Source organism: Periplaneta americana, chromosome 7 (assembly GCF_040183065.1).
Source record: "Periplaneta americana isolate PAMFEO1 chromosome 7, P.americana_PAMFEO1_priV1, whole genome shotgun sequence".
Lineage (NCBI taxonomy): Eukaryota > Metazoa > Arthropoda > Insecta > Blattodea > Blattidae > Periplaneta > Periplaneta americana.
In genome coordinates this window covers 49993309-50013620 of record NC_091123.1, presented here as the reverse complement: position 1 = coordinate 50013620, position 20312 = coordinate 49993309, and the positions used below count along the sequence as shown (strand labels likewise).

General features: G+C 32.4%; 1 protein-coding gene across 1 annotated transcript in view; it reads right to left on the bottom strand.

Annotated features, from left to right (window-relative positions):
• The window catches only part of kek2 (kekkon 2), a 1284908-nt gene that overhangs the window by 571427 nt on the left and 693169 nt on the right, over positions 1-20312 (bottom strand). The window contains exon 5 of the mRNA XM_069830676.1: positions 15727-15772. The gene's annotated coding sequence lies outside the window, so the exon portion shown is untranslated. The remainder of the gene's footprint in view (positions 1-15726; positions 15773-20312) is intronic.

Below are 20312 nucleotides of genomic sequence, written 5' to 3'. Positions count from 1 at the left end.
TCATGATGGCAGTGACACAGTCTATTGTTCCTAGCACTCACAGCGCTCCAAGCGGCTAGCAACTATCGCGAGAAATGCAACTCGTTGCCAAAAAAAATCATCCCAAGCTTCGTGACTGTATATACTAGTCTGTGGCACTACTATATCACGCTCTATACTTCATATCAGATTTGAAGTAACAATTTCAATGATGTTTAGGGGGAAAGAATTCTATTTCTGTGAATTATTCGTGGGAGATGTGAGACAGGCTGATCACCATTGAGTTGTCGACATGTCTATGACATAAAATGTTGGATGAAGATTAAACGGATACACATGTGGACTCTCCTGCAAATCCGTTGTAATTACTGTTTTACGTTTCTTTCGAATTGTGTACGGTCTGTGACAGATAGTCAAGTCGGTGGTATGGAAACAGTACGGGGTTTGTTGTCATCTTCATTCAACCCCCTCTTTATAACGTGTCGGTGTCAGATCTAAACCTCATCCCTTCTCCCCTAACCCTTTTCCTCATAAGTTTCCTTACCCCCTGCCATGTGATACAGTGTTGCTGTCTCGGACATACGTTCAAACGATGTATACTCTGTTCAAATGAACCACAGAACTCTTTATCTCATAACAAAATTACCGCACATATACAGGGACATCATTTTATTTTTACTTCAATTCTTATTGCATCTCAGTTTTTGAATGTACTTCACTCTCATCCCCTCCAACCGTACTCCATACAGAACCAAGGCCGCGTATGCAGTCAAAGTAAACAGTACTGAGTTAGTGAGTATAGTACGTTCCAGAAATACGGTCGCGTTTTCCAGTGACGAAAGAGCTTTCAATATTGAATCATGTTTTCGCACAGGTACTGTCGTCCGTTTGTCTACGTCGTATCCCGGTTTCCCCAACCCGCTTCTGCTCGCCCCTCTGTAAAGGTTAGTGGCTGGGCTGTCTTAGCTTTTTTCTGAAAACATTAATTTCTGTTAGGAATTGAACGCCTACGTAATATTATACAACTGTTTAAAATAGCGTAAATAAAAGGACCTCGTTAAGTAATTAACTATCACATGATTTTCCCTCCTCTTTACGACGCTGCGACAGAACCACTTGGATGGACAGTAGATAGCATCTGTGAGTAATTTTATTTTTTCGGATCGGGCAAAAGTGAAGATTGAATTTACAGTATGTAAGGTACTCTTTTATGGAGTAGGTAGAGAATTATTTCAATATGAGTTACTAGTACGAAGGACGAAACTGGTAATTTTAATTAGGTACAATAGTCTATAGTGCGATAATATGCACAAAAGAACGGAACCCTGTCTCGAAATGAACGGCCACCATTATGATTATTTTTCAATTTAACTTCATTCTCTATATTGCACGCTAATATGCTGTAGACAGTATAACATACACTGCATAATGAATACGTCCGTATGAATAGCTCAGTTCGTGAGTAAAAGCACTTATTGTTAATGCTATACTGTATTTTGATTAAACAAAAACCTAATGAAAATTATCAAACTCAAATCGCGATATTCCCTAGTTTACGTAAATGGATGAACTACTTTTCTTCCCTCCTATACCTAGTAAAGTGATTTGTTTGTATATTACGTCAGTATCATCGAACTTCAGTCGTGGAAGGGGATAGCAAACGGTGTTTCCGATTCTAAACCGTTAATCCAAAGGTATACCCAGGTTAATATTAGAAATATTAGTAAAAATAAAATTATGTCCCTGTATTTTTATTGTATTTTTTATCGGATATAATTTCTTATGTTAGAGTGTTAATGATCGCAAAGTAACTAATCATTAGCCCAAGTTTGAAGCACATACTACATAACATAGTATTATATGCATTGCATAGGTTGAACAAAATTTGCCTAAACCCAGGAAAATCAAATGCTTATTCCGGTGTTTCAGAAGCTCAAAAAGAAGAAGAAAGCGACGCCATTGAGATGAAAGAAAGATGAATTGATGTCGGAAGAGGCCAAGATCCGGAATCCTCAAGAAGAAGATCATAATGATGATGACAAAAACCACAATGGCCTCAGAGATCTGCGAAGTTAGCTCTACTGTCGCGGGAAAGGTGGGTCAAAAGCGATTGCTACTTACTCGTAGTGATAAGTTGTGCGTAACATATGGGCGGACATCAATTGTGACGCCAGAATACACTTAGAGTTCTCTTAACCCCGTATCAAGCCAGCCTCACAAATAACCTCAAGATCACCCGAGGTAATCGTTGCCTCTACGCGGGGACGCAGAGAAAAGAAACAGAATATCATCCCATCATACCAGCAGTATGAACATTTAAAGGACAAAAATTTAAGATATATTTATATAAATATTCATTTATTGATCCGTGCATTCAACCCTCCAACTAATCTTCATATACGCGTATACTCTGTACTCATGTTTCAATGATATTTATTTAATAATATTCTTATTATTATTAAATCTAACCGAAAGTCAAAAGAATTAGCGTACAAAATCCTTGTTCGCCCAATTATGGAATATGGAGCAGTAGGTTGGGATCCGTACAGACAAAACCAAATCGATTTAATAGAAAAGGTCCAACGCAAGACAGCAAAATATGTGAAAATGGGGAAGGGACATGGTGAGGAGACAGTAAAAGACTTAGGGTGGGAACTTCTCAAATCAAGGCGACGAAAAACCAGACTCACCGCATTGTTTAAGGAAAAATGGGACACAAAGCATGGACCGATATCAATGCTAGATTAGCAACACCATCATACTTAGGAAGGGCTGATCATATTAGGAAGTTTAAATGTAGAAAACAAAGAACGGACGTAGCAAAATTTTCTTTTGTTAACCGCTCAATAGTAGACTGGAGCAGCTTACCTGCGGCAATCTTTCAGGGTGGTCCTCTTAAAATCAATACATTTAAGGAAAGGTTGAGAAGATTAGACTGCAAATGTAATTAGAGGTGCAGTGTAATTATTTAAGTTGTGTCATGTACTTAATTGAATTGATATATAATTAATTAAGTTGATATGTAATTATTAAGTAGATATGTAAAATAATTAAATTGATATGTAGTTAATTAAGATGATATGTAATTTAGTTGATATGTAAATAAATTAAGGTGATATGTAATTAATTAAGATGATATGTAATTAAGTTGGTATGTAATGATATGCAATTATTTAAATTGGTAATAGTTAGGTGAAATAGAAGTACTTATAAGTTAGATTTACTTTTGCTTATTATAGAATAGTTTTTAATTATAGTCCTAGGTTTATTGCATCTACTATTTATAGATTTACGTTTATTTAATTTAATTTTATTTCGTTTAGGTTTATTATAATTTTTTAGGTTTATTTTATTTTATTTCATGTAATTGTAATTACTGTATATTATATATCACTGCCACCGGGTGAATACCCAATTGTAGTGTTAATAAATACATACATACAAAAATTAATTTACAAATACACATTTATTATTACACAAAAATACATGGTATTGGGCTGGTGTTACTAACTTTCAGGGATGATAGCGAAGGGCACATGTATCAATTTGATATAAGGAACCCTGGTCCGGAAATGACTGAGTTGAAAGTTATAAGCAAGAATACTTACGTGGAAATGAAATTGTAATACGGCACCACGTGCTCTCTTTCCCTAACCTTTAGAACAGTCGTGAAAAGATGTTATGAGTCGGATGTCTCCTACGTGGCTACTTGTCCCGATACAATCTGTGAGCTTGTCTACTATTCCCATTGCCTCATCCGTATTCGAAAATCATGTCTGCATATTCCGTTCTCGTGTACTCCTCAATTTCACTAAGACTGATCGACTGGACACTGCAACTTGTACACATACACTGCTGTCTACAGACGTGCATATCAGGACCGACCATGTCCGTTACACATTACGCTATCTGCATTGATTTAGTGTAGTTTCCTGTCCCCACCCCTCAGACAGCGCAGTGAACGGAATACTGTTAGTAGACAACGTAAACAACGTCAGATGAATACAGTATGTGTAAGATGTACAGATAAATACACATAAATTAGGTGTCCAGAGGAATAAAATTATTTCATTTCCACAGAATTATTTTTGCTTGTAACTTTCGACTCAGTCATTTACGGACCAGGGTTCCTTATCTCAAATTGATACATATGCCCTTCCCCATCATCCCTGAAAGTTAGTAACACCAGCCCGGAAACACACTGTAGAACACAAGGACACAATTATGCAAGACCTTAAACATAAACATAAGTTAAATAATTGTATAAACTATAATTAGTCTAACTTAAGAACTAAAGGCAAAAAGAGAAGATATTATCTTCCGAATGAACAGAGCTGAGATACAATAGAACGAAAAAGAATAAATCTTGGAACAGACGTGTAGTATCAAAATTCAAAAAAGAAAAATGGGGTAAGATGAAGAAAAATTGTTGTACCACACTATATAACACTAAATAAATGTTTAAAAAAATTCTGTTGGACTGGTCCTAAAGATGAATTTTATTTATCTCTTAAAGCAATTAACAAGTGAGGGAAATTTTATATTTAATTCATCCATCGTCACGAATTTATTCATTCTCCTACCACCATTGATCTACGTATTCAGTTTTAGGTGTATCCTGTAAAATTTTAATTTTGTTGGATGTGAACTTTCTGCATCTTTCTATTCAAGTGTCCATAGTTTAAATAATTTTTGCACCTTTTTGTAACTTATTTATTTATTTATTTTTTACAATTCATTTGTAATTCATTTTTATATAGTCTATTACAATTTGACTTGTTTAGCTTCTCTCCATTTCCATCAATAATTAGATCACATTCGTCTATATATATTTTCTTTAACTATTAATTAATTAATTCAGTCATTCATATATTCTGCCTTTTAATAAAGCATAGCTCCATTCATCCATTCGGTGATAACGTCCATGGGTGAAATGATCTTTCCAATCCTCAATTAAACTATTTATTTATTTATTTATTACCTACTACGCATTTTCTTTCATTTTTTTTTCAGTTTCACTTACATGGATCTATTCGTCCGATAATTCGTCGATTCCTTACTGCATGCATTTTTTTTTGTCAATTCGTCCAGCTAAAAGCCTCTATAAATGTCATCATATACATTTTAAATAAAACTAATTTGTATTTGTATACGTTATGGAGAAATCTGTCATATCTCACTTCTTTAAATTTGTCTGCTCTGTTTATAACACATTACCTTTCTCATTAACATGACCTGTTACACAACTGTCGGCCCTTGAGGAAGATTTCATTTAATTACTAGCCATACCCACTCGCTTAATTTAATTTTAATTTAATTTAATTACAGCCATAAACATAAAACAAATGCTATGGGCATTGTCAGTCAATACAAAAACACAAGTGCTTTGCTGCACTTCCTACAAACAGATATTTTTTCCCCTCAGAATGGCTCAGTAACTTTGGTACGAAAGGGATTAAGCATTTTTAATAACTTATAATCAAATTCCATTCGAAGACGAAGTTTTACCAAAGTCCTGGTATATTAAGAAATGTTGAAGAAGAAACGTTTTTGGCAAGACTATTTTAATTCTCGGTTGATTTATTTATTTGACAGTTTCAAACTTTCTATTATTTCTCCCTGAAACTTCAGTCATACCTTTCCGTTCTTATTTATTTTCTTTCTTTAATTCTTGTCGTGTTTTAAGTTTTTCACAGACTATAAGTTTATGACTTGTTATATTATGTTGTACTAGATATTATGTATCTGTCCTTGTATAGCCTCTGAATATAAGTTCTACTCGTTCGGGCATAACCCATAAATTAAAAAAGGAGAGCCGAATGAATATTTTCCACTTGTTATACAAGGCCACCTTAAATAATCGAAGTGTCATTTGTTTTAATTTTATATCAACCCGATTTACGCGGCACGGATATAAAAAGGCATTGTTATTTTATAAACTCATATATCTCGTTAAATATCGGCCCTGTAAAAATATTTCCAAGAATGAAACTTGTTGGAAATGTTTTTCAAAATAACTTTCGTTGTGTAATATTATTCTAAGAAATGAACAATAAGCGAGATATTTCTATTTATTTACGTCAGTTTCCTTTACAAACCCTCTGTTGAAAGTAGTTTGAATGGCATATAGCCTAAAATCTAAGTGGGACATAACTCATATTACATACTAGTTTTCATAGAAATTGGTTCAGCCATTATCGTGTGAAATCTAACAAACGTACAGATACAAAGACAGACAAAAATAAAATATGCGATTTTCGCTCTCAGGACAGCTCATTATATATGTTAACACCAATTATTTTTGTAAAAGCGAAAAATTACCTGAAAATTTAGGTTACAGTTTTATTACACTGAACAACAAGAATTTTGCTCCGACTTAAAACAATGTGTCCCTCATGATTTGGTGTGCGCTAAATCCGAAAATGCATACATCTCTTGTCTTCGTATCACGTAAGGTTTTTAAGATATATTATGATTTCACTTTTCGATAAACGTTCTCCCAGGAAACATCTGGAGCGGGTTGGAGGTTATAAACCGAAACAAAACCTAATGCATTTTATGAGTTGATAACCTGTTTCTGGTATCTTATGGTTGTTGGCATGTTCTTTTGTACTTCTAATAAATAGATATTGGTCCCTTCTATTCAGTAAATTTCATAACAGTTCAAAGTGAGGTCTATGCTCGCGTTTTGTGCTACTAGCGTAAATATACTGTATAAACAGTGGTAGTGTTTAAGTGACTATTAAATTAATAACATAGTTTATATATAAAGAGTGTTAGTGTGTAAGTGATTTTAATAACACAGTTTTAAATTTAAAGCATCAGAATTATCCGAAGGTGTTTTCTTACGTGCGTGGTGAATATACGACTAAATATATTATTTCAAAGTACCGAAGTACATATGATATTTCCATGCAGATATTCTGCGTCATCATATGATGACAGAGACATCTATGACGTAGTACAGAGGGCGGCCACTAGAAGGAACCCAAGAGTTGGAACTCAATCAGAGACAATTCTGTTCGGCGCCGGGGTTGTATCCGGTGTGGCTTAGTGGATAAAGCATCAGCACGTAGAGCTGAAAACCCGGGTTCAAGTCCCGGCGCCGGAGAGAGTTTTTCTCCGTTCCATTACTTTGTCATCGTATGATGACGCAGAATATCTGCATGGAAATATCATATGTACTTCGGTACATTGAAATAATATATGATATGCGTAAATCACGAAGTGATTTAAGACGGCGCTTATTCCGTCGGATACCGGCCAACTAGTCACTCATAACGAGTGCACCTCAGCACATGTGTGGACTTCGGTCCTATGTTCATAGACATCTATGACGTAGTGCAGAGGGCGGCCACTAGAGGGAACCCAAGAGTTGGAACTAAATCAGAGACAATTCTGTTCGGCGCCGGTGTTGTATCCGGTGTGGCTTAGTGGCTAAAGCATCAGCACGTAGAGCTGAAAATCCGGGTTCAAGTCCCAGCGCCGGAGAGAGTTTTTGTCCGTTCCATTACTCTGTCATCGTAATACGACTAAATCTCAAAGAAAAACTATTTCATCTGTGATTAAGAAAGCATACGTTCTGTAATTAAAATGAAAATTAGGTGATCACGACAAAAATTTTGCACTTCATACATGTTGCAGTCAATGTTCTCGATATATGACAGGATGGTTAACCGGCTCTCTTTCTTCGATGCCATTTGCTATTCCGATGGTATGGATACAACAAAAAGACCATGTCGCAGATTGTTATTTTTGTTTAACAAAAAAAAAAAAAATACACTCCATTGTATATACAAATTTGCCCTCAGCCATAAAATTATTTAAGCACGACTATTCTCTTGTGATATGGAAAAAAATGGACCTTGGGCGAAAAACAAACGCTTTCCTTGAAGCTGGATCTTCCTTCACTCCTCACTCTGATTCTGAGTTTATAGAATCAAAAGAGCCCCATATGATTTCACAATCGAAGTTAAATGATCTCATAAGAGACCTAAATCTCACAAAAGTTAAGGCTGAACTATTAGCTTCTCGACCACAAGGATAGCAACTTTTTCAACCTGACACTAAAGTATAGTCTATCGAAGCGTCAGCATACTATGTCATCACATTTTTCAAAAGAAGATGATATTGTTTATTGTTATGATGTAAATGAACTTATATCTGTTTTCTCTAATTTCCTTGGAAATTCTAGGGCAGACAACTACTTCAAACTTGTGGAAACCATGTTTAGTGCATATGAGAAAATGGGGTGTAATATGTCTCTCAAAATAAACTTTTTATATTCTCATTTGGATTTCTTTCCTCTTAACCTTGGAGCGGTAAGCGACGAACACGGGGAAAGATTTCATCAAGGAATATCTGAAATGGAAAGGCGATATAAAGAATGTTTGCATACTATTGTTGGTTCTTTGTAACACAGTCCCGGGTATAGTTATGAACGAAAGTCATCCAGAAAATACTTTTAAATGGTAATTTCGAATTCTGAGATTTTTCTCATACGCATGAAATAATTTTATTGATGTGTTTTTTGTGATTTAAACTATGTAACATCAGTTTTGTATCCAGCACAAATTTTGCAAATATTATGAGGTATTTTGAATACCTAGTGTGTTCCAATTTTATTAGTAGTAGTGAAAAATTAAAAAAAAAAGTTTTTTTTTTTAATTCAATTCACTTTCCCTGAGAATGGTACGTGATGGGGCAATTTGGATTTTAAATTCAGGTTTAGGCACACATATTAGCAATATTCACCTATTTTTATTTCGGAACAAGACAAAAAGTAAAAATTTGTTGTTCAGTGTTATTATTTATTAATATAGTTTTATCATTACAATAAGTACCGTCATTTCACATAACTATGTTCCTGGAACACAAATATGGTCCACGATACAACCATTCAAATTTTGTATTCCATAACATAGTACCTCGTGTATTTATATTTTTGCTGCACTGTAGTTTGAAGTCAAGTCACTGCAGCTATCTATGAACGGTATATGTCACTTCTACAATGTTCTTTGAATGGTTTTATCGTGGACCATAGTTGTGTTCCAGGACCATAGTTATGGGAAATGACTGTAATTAAATTAGAAAAAAAAAAAAAGAAATTTAAAGTTCCTTATTTTGAAAGCTTATTTTAGATACTTTTCGGATTATCGTTAGCACAGAGTTATGGCTTTCTTTTAAACTGCTTATAAAGATGTTTAATATTTGAAAACGCCAACAGTAAACAAGTAATTTAACAGATAACAGTTTTGGGATGTAATGGTTCAGGTAATTGGATTTACACGCTTTAACTAGCGTCGTCAATCTTTAAAACAGGATTGGTACTCGTTAAGAATTCTTAATTAGTACTAATTAGTGCGTTGGCGTCATCACTGCGGCTACTTCAAACACACATTTACGCGTCAATATTCAGAGAGGGAATGTGTCAAAGTGAAATGCGTTTCGAAATGAGGCAGAAAATTAGAGGAGGTAGGTAGAGTTGGGTTAAAGCGGAAGGTTTTCAGGGGAGAAAATAAGTGTTTGCTTAAAACATTGGATATCCTAACATTTCACACAATTCAAACCCATATCTGAGGATTTTAGTAAATACACTTTGTAACAAAGGGATGTTACTGTGATAGTTTAACGGTGTTTGAGTACGCATTTGAAGTCAGTAAACCATAAATTTTATTACATATCACGTCAAAAATTTAAAAGTAAACTCGGGATATGCTTCGCACAGATTAAGTTTCCAAACCCATTTAAGAGATAGAAATTATTATTGTCTGAAATCGCATAGAATTTAACCCAGAAAAGTTATGCAGATTACAAAGAGAAATTTCTATAACAGGGTATTAAAATAATAAGTATAGGGACATCATTTTATTTTTACTAACATTTTAAATATTAACCTGGCTATACCTTTAGATTAACGGTTGTGAATCGAAAACACCGTTTGCTACCCTTTTCCACGACTGGAGTTCGATGATACTGCGTAAAATAAATACAAATCACTTTACTAGGTATAGGAGGGAAGAAAAATAGTTCATCCATTTAAGTAAACTAGGAAATATCGCAATTTTGAGTTTGATGATATTCATTAGGTTTTTGTTTCATCAAAATACAGTACAGTATTAACAATAGGCTAAATGTTTTTTACTCGCGAACTGAGTTATCCATGCGAACGTATTCATTATGCATTGTATATTATACTGTGTACAGCACATTAGCGGACAATATAGAGAATGAAATTAAATTGAAAAATAATCATAATATGAATATTTAAACACATTTTTTAAAATGGTGGACATTCATTTCGATACAGGCTTCAGTTCTTTTGTGCATATTATCATACTATAGACTATTGCATTCTAATTCCAATTACCAGATTCGTCTTTCGTACTAATAACTCATGTTGAAATAATTCTGTACGTACTCTATAAAAGAGTACCTTACGTACTGTAAATTAAATCTTCACTTCTACCCAAGTGGTAATGTCGCAGGATCGTAGAAAGGGGGCGGAGGAATCACGTTACAGTTAATTACTTAACGAGGCCCTTTTATTTAAGTTATTTTAGACAGTTGTATAATATTACGTAAACTTCCAATTCCTAACAGAAATTAATGTTTTCAGAAATGAGCTAAGACAGCCCAGCCACTAGCTTTTACAGAGGGGTGAGCAGAAGCAGGTGGGGGGAAACGGGATGCGACGTAGGCAAACGGACGACAGTACATGTGCGAAAATATGATTCAATATTATTGAAAGCACTTTTGTCACTGGAAAACGCGAACATATTTCTGGAACTACTATACTCACTGAATGCTGTTTGCTATATGCGGCCTGGATTCTGTGTGGAGGACAGTTGGAACTTTATTAGTTGAAGGGGTGGGAGTGAAGTACATTAAAAAACTCAGGTACAATAAAAATTGAAGTAAAAGTAAAATGATGTCCTTGTGCAACAGTAGTTCCAGGAATTGGTAAATGAACTTTCATTATTTGAGATCTAGAAACCAAAACAAGCTTAGTAAGATTTTCGATTTCAAACATCTATACTTGTACTATTAAGACAGAAATAAAGATAGCGTTTTGACAAGAAAGGTTTTTGTAAACAATGATGTCACTTGTGAAACTATGGAGACATCACGTTATCAGTATTGGGAGGAATTTAGCATATTTACATGTTTTATTCCTTAGTTGCAAATCATATGCTATTATATAAATGCATTTCAATTTATCTCTAATCAAAAGTCAAGATTTTATTGTTAATATGTATGCATACTTATGGGGTTGATACATATTTCAACGATTAGCGCATATAATAGTACATTATGCAACTAGCCTATAATGGTAGTAATTAAGACGTGAGTATGTTTGTTTATGAAACGAGCGCAAGCAAATTTCATAATTTTCATACGAGCGTCTTAATTACCATTATAGGCAAGTTTCATACGACTTTTTATGCTCAAGCATTTTTCTAACTTGAAATTATTAAGAAGTATTCATATTATGGTTATGTAAATGAGGAGCGGAACTGACATACTAAATTGTGAGATGTGCGCAGAGGCGAAAGTATTGATTTTTTCCTAGGAACGAATGTCATTGACCTTGATATAATCTAGAGAATAACACGAACATTAGTCTTGATATAACCTGGAAATTGATTTAGAATTGAAAAACGAGATGACAAATTGAATTTATTTGAATATTATTTACAATTAACGCTAATTATAGTAACAGAATATAACCTTCTGCGACAGTATTGGATTTCCAGCCTTCGTGACTTTTCGCTAGTTGTCTTTCGATTGCATATCCGAGAATAATCGATACTTGCGCTTTTATAATGCTACAATGGTGATTTCTCATTGGCTGAACAACTGAACTATAATGAATAGGTGTACTTTAATGAGATGCATTAAAGGACTACTACCAGGTGTATAATTACTACATTTCGGCATGGTCGAGCATAAAAGCATTTTTGTGCGAGATAGTGCGTATTTGCTTGGTTTCCGCACAAAACCAATCCGCGGTAAGTCTAAAATTCCACATTCAGTATTCCCAACCTGACACACATAACAATTTCCCTCTTCTTACCGCTTAAGTGACATATTGATTTTACTGCTTTAGGCTTCTAACATATTATTTTTAGAGACGTTCAATATACTGTAGTAATAATTATAAATTGGAAATTTACCACTGCAATTTCACCTAAATTGAACTGTTAATTATTGTTTTTAAATATTTGCAAAAATTAAGTTAACTCTACAACTCCACTAAAGTTACTGGATTCGTGATGCAAGTAACATTAAGGAAGCCGTGAAAAAATCATCAAGATTCCAGATGCCGATGTTATTATTGCAATATGTTATATAAATAATATTGTTAGAATATTAAAATGAAAAATAAATCATTACATAACCTTACCGTTTGTTTTATGTTCGCATTTATGGACTGGGGGAAAAAAAGACAGACGTATATCACGGCTTGCTGGAGTATAGTAAACACAGAAAACATTTTAAAGCAACAATGTTGAAGATAGATATTTTTGTTTTACAAATTTGCTGTCATTGAATAGAAAGCAAGATGGAGATTTCATTGCAACTAATTAGAAATTTCTCTTTCAGGTATGTAATAAACGATCTTCGCACAAAATAATGTATGATACATGAGCGGTATGTTTTCTTTCAATTCTCGGAAATTAAAAAAGCTCAACTACGTTTCGCTTTTTCAAACTTTTCCTCGAACATGAAAACTTCAACATACCGCTCTTGTAACGCATATTACTATTTTGTAATTTCTTTAAACAATCTAGTGCTTAAAACAAGATGAAGAATAAGGAAAATCGAACAAACGGAATACACAAGAAACGATTACTTTGAAATACACTACAGCAGTTATATTTTATTTATTGCAATCTGAAAACATGTATACAATGCACTGTTGTCGACGAATAATTTTATTGTGAACAATTTCGAGGCAATCAAGAAAGCACACTATTGTTGACTCTGTATAAATAATATTAGAACTCTATGAAGAACACGCAAATTTAACAACTGATGATGAAGTCTCAATATTTTTATATACAGGGTATATCTATATATGTGTCCATAAATGTGGGGGCGTATTCCGGACACCAAAGCATAACAATAAGTTCATATGAACATGGGTCCGCAAACCCTTCGTTAGGGAGTTATGAAAGGAAATTCCTGTAGTGACACCTGATTATGTAATTCACCTCAAACTTGCATTTTTCCCACTTTCTTCATTACAATTGGTCATGACATTTGTTTTGTTTTGTCTGATTGCCTTTTGTTCTGTTTCGTGTTATTCAAAGTAACATTCATCACATCACAAGATGTATTCAGTGAGAGATATGACGGATATGCACTACATTTATGGCCTACCAGATGGGAATACGGTATAATACGGTAGTAGCACGTCAACTTTATGCAGAGAGGTACCCTGTATGTCAAACAAAAGGCAATCAGACAAAACAAAACAAATGTCATGACCAACTGTAATGAAGAAAGTAGGAAAAACGCAAGTTTGAGGTGAATTACATAATCAGGGGTCACTACAGGAAATTCCTTTCATAACTCCCCAACAAAGGGTTTGCGGACTCATGATCATATGAACTTTTTGTTATGGTTTGGTGTCAAGAATACGCCCCCAGATTTTTGGACACATATATAGATACATCCTGTATAACAACAAAATCATCAATAATAATACATTTTCTTAAAATGAAATAACTTTTCTTTTTTTTTTTTCAATTTTAATAGTGCATATTTTGTTATTTTTTATGCATATATCCTGGTTTTTAGTGAGTATGTGCACGGATATTTTCCGTTTTTTTAAACAAGGTCACATTAATGTTAATAAAATAATGATATTATACTTCCCTTGAAGTCTGATGATTTCCCTAGAAGATAAACCTGTTCAACAGTTTAGAAGGGAACTTTTACCCGGAAAGATAGCTAAAATATATATCACAATTAAAATATTGTCAGGAATGAATAAAATCTACTTTTTAGACATCATTTCGTTCTCATTTAGAATGGTAATAATGAAGAAACAATAACTTTTAAATTAACAATTATATTAAACTACTTCAATCGAACAAAAATGATCTGTAAGGATATCTAAAGAATTAACTGTAAGTTACAGCTATTTAAAAGTTTTAATGATGACAGATTATGAGAAGGGGAGGAAGTGGGAGGAGGAACTATTAAAGGTACGTGATCGTGTGTCTATTCTAGGGTATTTCGTGTCATAAGAAAGAATATGTGTGAGCTCCAAACCTGTTAGCCACTTGTCTCAGTTCCTTTTTCATATTTCCGTAAGTATTTAATGGGAATAAATATATCAAATTGAATGTAAGAAGAATGCCTCACAGTAAAATTACTTTATGAATTAATTAAAGTGTATTTAAAGTATGATTATTTACTTCTGATATGAAATTAGTCTTATTCTTCTAGCTCAATTAATTCAATTAATTCTTTACTATCGTTTCCATTACAAAGAATACTATGAATAAAAACGGAGATTACAATAAAGCTGAATCAATTATAAAATGATTTATATCTGAAAACTCCAAACATGAATCGTAAGATTTTTTTGCGGCAATCGATTACTGAATTCACCAAAGAAATCTGAAGCAAATCATGAAGGCGAAATGGTTAATTATTGCGGTAGTATAACTTTCTGTGTTCGTAATTTAGTTTAAGCGAATTCAGAAAGAATCAATATTTTCAGTTACATCGAAAAATAGAATTGTTAACGATATTATTTTATTCTGGAAATATTTATTTAGATTTAAAGAAAGCAGGTAGTGATTAGGGGTAAAAAAATCCGATTTTTTTTTGTGTTTAAAAAAGAAATAAAAACTTGCTCTTTAAAACAATACAACTATTGTGGTGGGTATTTCTGCAGATACACCCGTTAAATGGCCTCTAAATTTGGCGGTGCATACAATTCATACATCCTTCTTTTTTTTTAATGCAATTTTTCATAACTTCAAATTTTTCAAACTTAAGTGAATTTATCTCCAAGAGTACTGAATCAATTTACATGAAATTTTTACAGTGTTTTCTGCAGCCTGTGTTCTACATAGTAGACCTACGGCTTTAAGAATATCAAACACATAACACGAGGGAAAAAAATATATGCATTGAAAGATTTGAAAGAAATATTAAACAAAATTAAATATTTTTTTTCTGTTTGAATAGGGGTGAAATTTAACTAAATTTCGCTTTAGAATTTACAATATACATTACTAGATAACTTAAAAAAGTACAAAGTATATGAATGAAGTTTGTAGCAGGTAATGTGCACCTGAAGAATGAGGTATACTTGCTAAAGTGGGAAAACAGATTATCAGTTAGGGCCTTTATTTTGCACTTGAATACTAAACTAATTAGTTGTCTTATATATGACTGAATTCAGGATGATTGATTGTGTAAGCATGGAAATTTTCATTCCATTTTTAGCACTAAAAACCTAGAAATAATGAACTAAATATTTGTACTGAAAATTTTTAATCGCACAGGCATTACTATCCACTTCCCTTAAAAAACCTTAAAATGTAAGTTCATAGAAAAGGACATAGGCTTTATATATCTGCTTCTTAATAAGGAAAACAACATACAGTATTTACTTGGTATCTTCAATTAGATATCACACGTTTCGTCAGTACCTTCAAGACTGTCCACAATAATGCACAAAAAGACACAAGTAACAAAAAATGAAATAGAATACACACTCACCGTTGACGGAGATGATGCCGTTGAATTAATGAGTGTTAGATGTGACCTGTAAACAAATAAGACAGAAAATAAATATTCAAGAAATAATGAACTACTTATGGAAAAATTACCGTGTTTTGGAAAATTAATAATATTAGCCAAGAGTGAAGAATCAGATAAAAATAAGTCATTAATTGTCAATTACATTGTGCATCCAGATTTACTAAAAAACATAAATGGATACGTCATGTAAAAGAGAGCTTCACCAAAGCTGAAAACTAGAAAAACTGCAGTTCTGTAGTTTGAGGACAATTCTGACGCTTATTAAAAATATATAAAGACTCATAGATCTAACTACACGTACAAGTAAAATGTAATACCAGAGTTATGTTTACAATATGTAACATTCTCGTTCACATGAAATACGGAATATATTTTATATTTAATAATAGAGATATTATTCTTCTTCATGAAGATAATGGTCATATGACGGCGATGATGATGATGATTATTATTATTATTATTATTATTATTATTATTATTATTATTATTATTATTATACTTACTTACTAGCTTTTAAAGAACCCGGAGGTTCATTGCCGCCCTCACATAAGCCCGCTATAGGTCCCTATCCTGAGCAAGACCAATCCAGCCTCTATCATCATATCCCACCTCCCTCAAATAAAATTTCATATTATCTTCCCATCTACGTCTCGGCCTCCCTAAAGGTCTTTTTCCCTCCGGCCTCCCAATTAACACTCTATATGCATTTCTGGATTCGCCCAAAAGTACTAATGCCCTGCCCATCTCAAACGTCTGGATTTAATGTTCCTAATTATGTTAGGTGAAGAATACAATGCGTGCAGTTCTGTGTTGTGTAACTTTCTCCATTCTCCTGTCACTTCATCCCTCTTAGCCCCAAATATTTTCCTAAGCACCTTATTCTCAAACACCCTTAACCTATGTTCCTCTCTCAAAGTGAGAGTCCAAGTTTCACAACCATAAAGAACAACCGGTAATATAAATGTTTGATAAATTCTAACTTTCATATTTTTTTAGAGCAGACTTGATGATAAAAGCTTCTCAACCGAATAATAACAGGCATTTCCCATATTTATTCTGTGTTTAATTTCCTCCCGAGTATCATTTATATTTGTTACTGTTGCTCCAAGATATTTGAACTTCTCAACCTCTTCAAAAGATAAATTTCCAATGTTTATATTTCCATTTCGTACAATATTCTCGTCACGAGATATAATCATATAGACCTACTTTGTCTTTTCGGGATTTACTTCCAAACCTATCTCTTTATTGCTTCCAGTAAAATTCCCGTGTTTTCCCTAATCGTTTGTGGATTTTCCCCTAACATATTCACGTCATCCGCATAGACAAGCAGCTGATGTAACCCGTTCAATTCTAAACTCTCTCTGTTATCCTAGACTTTCCTAATGGCATACTCTACTAGAGCAAAGTTAAAAAGTAAAGGTGTTAGTGCATCTCCTTGCTTTAGCCCACAGTGAATTGGAAATGCATCTGACGGAAACTGGCCTATATGAACTCTGCTGTGCGTTTCACTTTTAATTTTAATTAATCGAACTAGTTTCTTGGGAATACCAAATTCAATAATAATAATAATAATAATAATAATAATAATAATAATAATAATAATAATAATAAATAATAGATAATAATAACTAATACATATTATTATTATTATTATTATTATTATTATTATTATTATTATTATTATCATTATTATGTAATGGTGATTTATTTATTCTAAAGCTTTTACCATATAAAGTGGTAGATGTAAAGATGTGACAGTAATAGTCTATAGATATCTTTTCCATGAGGATGTAGGGGAGTATAAAAATTAAATGTCGATAATGAACTGAAATTCTTAATTAACTTTTATTCCGCTTATATGGTTTTATGTATCTAGTGTAACAGTGATTGCTTCATAGGGATGAGAGTCGTGGTTTTAATATACTATGCAATTCCTAAACAAAAACATGTTTATGTATATTTGTCTGGCTCAGTGACAAAGTTCAAAGAGTACCCTAGTTTTCGACGGCATAAAAAGAGTAGAAAGAGTGTGTGGATCCCAACTGCAGATTGTATATACTGTATATGGCACTGCGCTATATAAAACTAGAGTCATAAAATAAAGATAAAATATTGGCAATCTGCGAAATTAAAAGTTCTCTCCACTATATGAAATATCGTACGCACTAGCTAATATACGTAACACAGGATTCATTCTAACTTGCAAGACACTGTGAAATTAATTTTTTTTGTGTATATTCACAACATTTGTTATAACGTGGAACCACATAACAGCGGTTGGGGAAAATTTAGAGGCATGTGTAATTAATGTTCGATTCATGAAAAGCGAGAGTAACTGGGGTTACATATTCGAGAATTGCGTTACTCATATAAAGATTAAAATAAATAATAACATTAATTAACCAATCTATCTGTCATTAGAAATTACGATAAGATAAAGAATACCAAACAAATCTAAATGGACAACATTTCTAAAAATTATACACATATACTGTATTACAATAACAATCTCTTTTTTCTTAAATAAAGAAAATAAGGACATTCTTAACAGTAGTAGTAATTTATTTATTTATTTATTTATTTATCTATTCATTTACTATTGTTTGTGCTGTACAACAGCCAGTGGCCAATAATAATAATAATAATAATAATAATAATAATAATAATAATAATAGTAATAATACTAATAATAATGATAATAATAATAATAATAATAACAATAATAATACACGATTTACTAATTTAACCGTCGATTAGTAGAACTACCTTTATTGGTTATTCGGTTTTTTGTCCTTTTTATTTTGGTTGATTACTAGCAAATAATAATAATAATAATAATAATAATAATAATAATAATAATAATAATAATAATAATAATAATAATAATACACGATTTAATAACATAATCGTCGATAAGTAAAACATCCTTTAATGGTTATTCGCTTTTTTGTTCTTTTATTTTGGTTATTACTAGCAAACAATAATAATAATAATAATAATAATAATAATAATAATAATAGTAGTAATAGTAATAGTAATAATAATACACGATTTACTAACATAATCGTCGATAAGTAAAATTTCCTTTATTGGTTATTCGGTTTTTTGTTCTTTTATTTTGGTTAATTACTAGCAAATAATAATAATAATAATAATAATAATAATAATAATAATAGTAATAATAATAATATTGAATACTGGGTCTTTCCCGGGGGTAAAAGGCGGTCAGAGCGTGGTGCCGACCACACCACCTCATTCTAGTGCCGAGGTCATGGAAAGCATGGGGCTCTACCTCCATGCCCCTCAAGTGCCTTCATGGCATGTTACAGGGATACAAAAAAAATAAATAAATAATTTATTTTATTTATTTATTTATTTATTTAGAATATTAACGTGTAAAACAACAGCACAAGGCCAATTAAAGTTTAGCACGATACAAAACAGAACAAAACAACAAATGATGATGAGAATGAATGTTAGAAAATGGCAATGAGATGAAATACAAACAATATAATAGTCTACATCAATCATAGATCAAATAAAAATTATAAAATCATAAATTAGTACAATAAGATAATTGAAATAATGGAATAGTCTACCTTAATCAATTGACCAAATGCAAGAAATAAAATGGACAAATAATTATTAAAATTAGATCAGTGAGTTAAAAACTCAAAGATATACTACACATTAAATGGATCCAAGTTGAATCCATGCAAATTAGCATATTTAATACATCTGCAGACCGGAGAGAGAGATTTAGGATTCTTATTATAAAACAATAGATGAAATCTTAAACCATTAGCAGGAATACGAAGACTGATATTGCTTATGAAAGATTCACAATCAATATCACCCTTAATGACTTTACAAAAAAATAAATAATCAAGATCCTGACGTCTGGTGAACAAACTACCGCTATTGAAATAATTGCATTTAATCTCATAGTTATAATCGGAATTTGGTAAAAATCTATAAGAACACAAGGAAATAAATTTTCTTTGAATATTCTCCAATTTAGCCGAGTCAGTGGAAGTAATGGAGTTCCATACAACAGATGCATATTCAAGCTTGGATCTAACCAACGTATAGTATAAAATTAATAAACACATAGGAGTGGAAAAAGAATAAGTTATAGACCTAATTAGACCAAGCATTCTTAACGAATGGGTATAAATATATTGCACATGATCATGGAAATATAATTTTGAATCAAGTAGGACACCAAGATCTCTAATACAATCTTTCCTAGTAATTACGACATTACTGAGAGAATAGTTAAATTTTAGGGAGATAGTTTTCCGTGAAAAGGAAATAACAAAAGTTTTGGATTGATTAATTTTCATTCCATTTTCAACAGACCATTGTGAAATTGAATTGATGTCATTTTGAAGAATTTTACAATCAACCAAACTATTAATTTTGCGAAAGATTTTGAGATCATCCGCAAATAAAAGGCAGCTAGAACTTATTCTTTTATTTATATCATTTATAAATAATAAAAATAAGAGAGGTCCCAATATAGACCCTTGAGGAACACC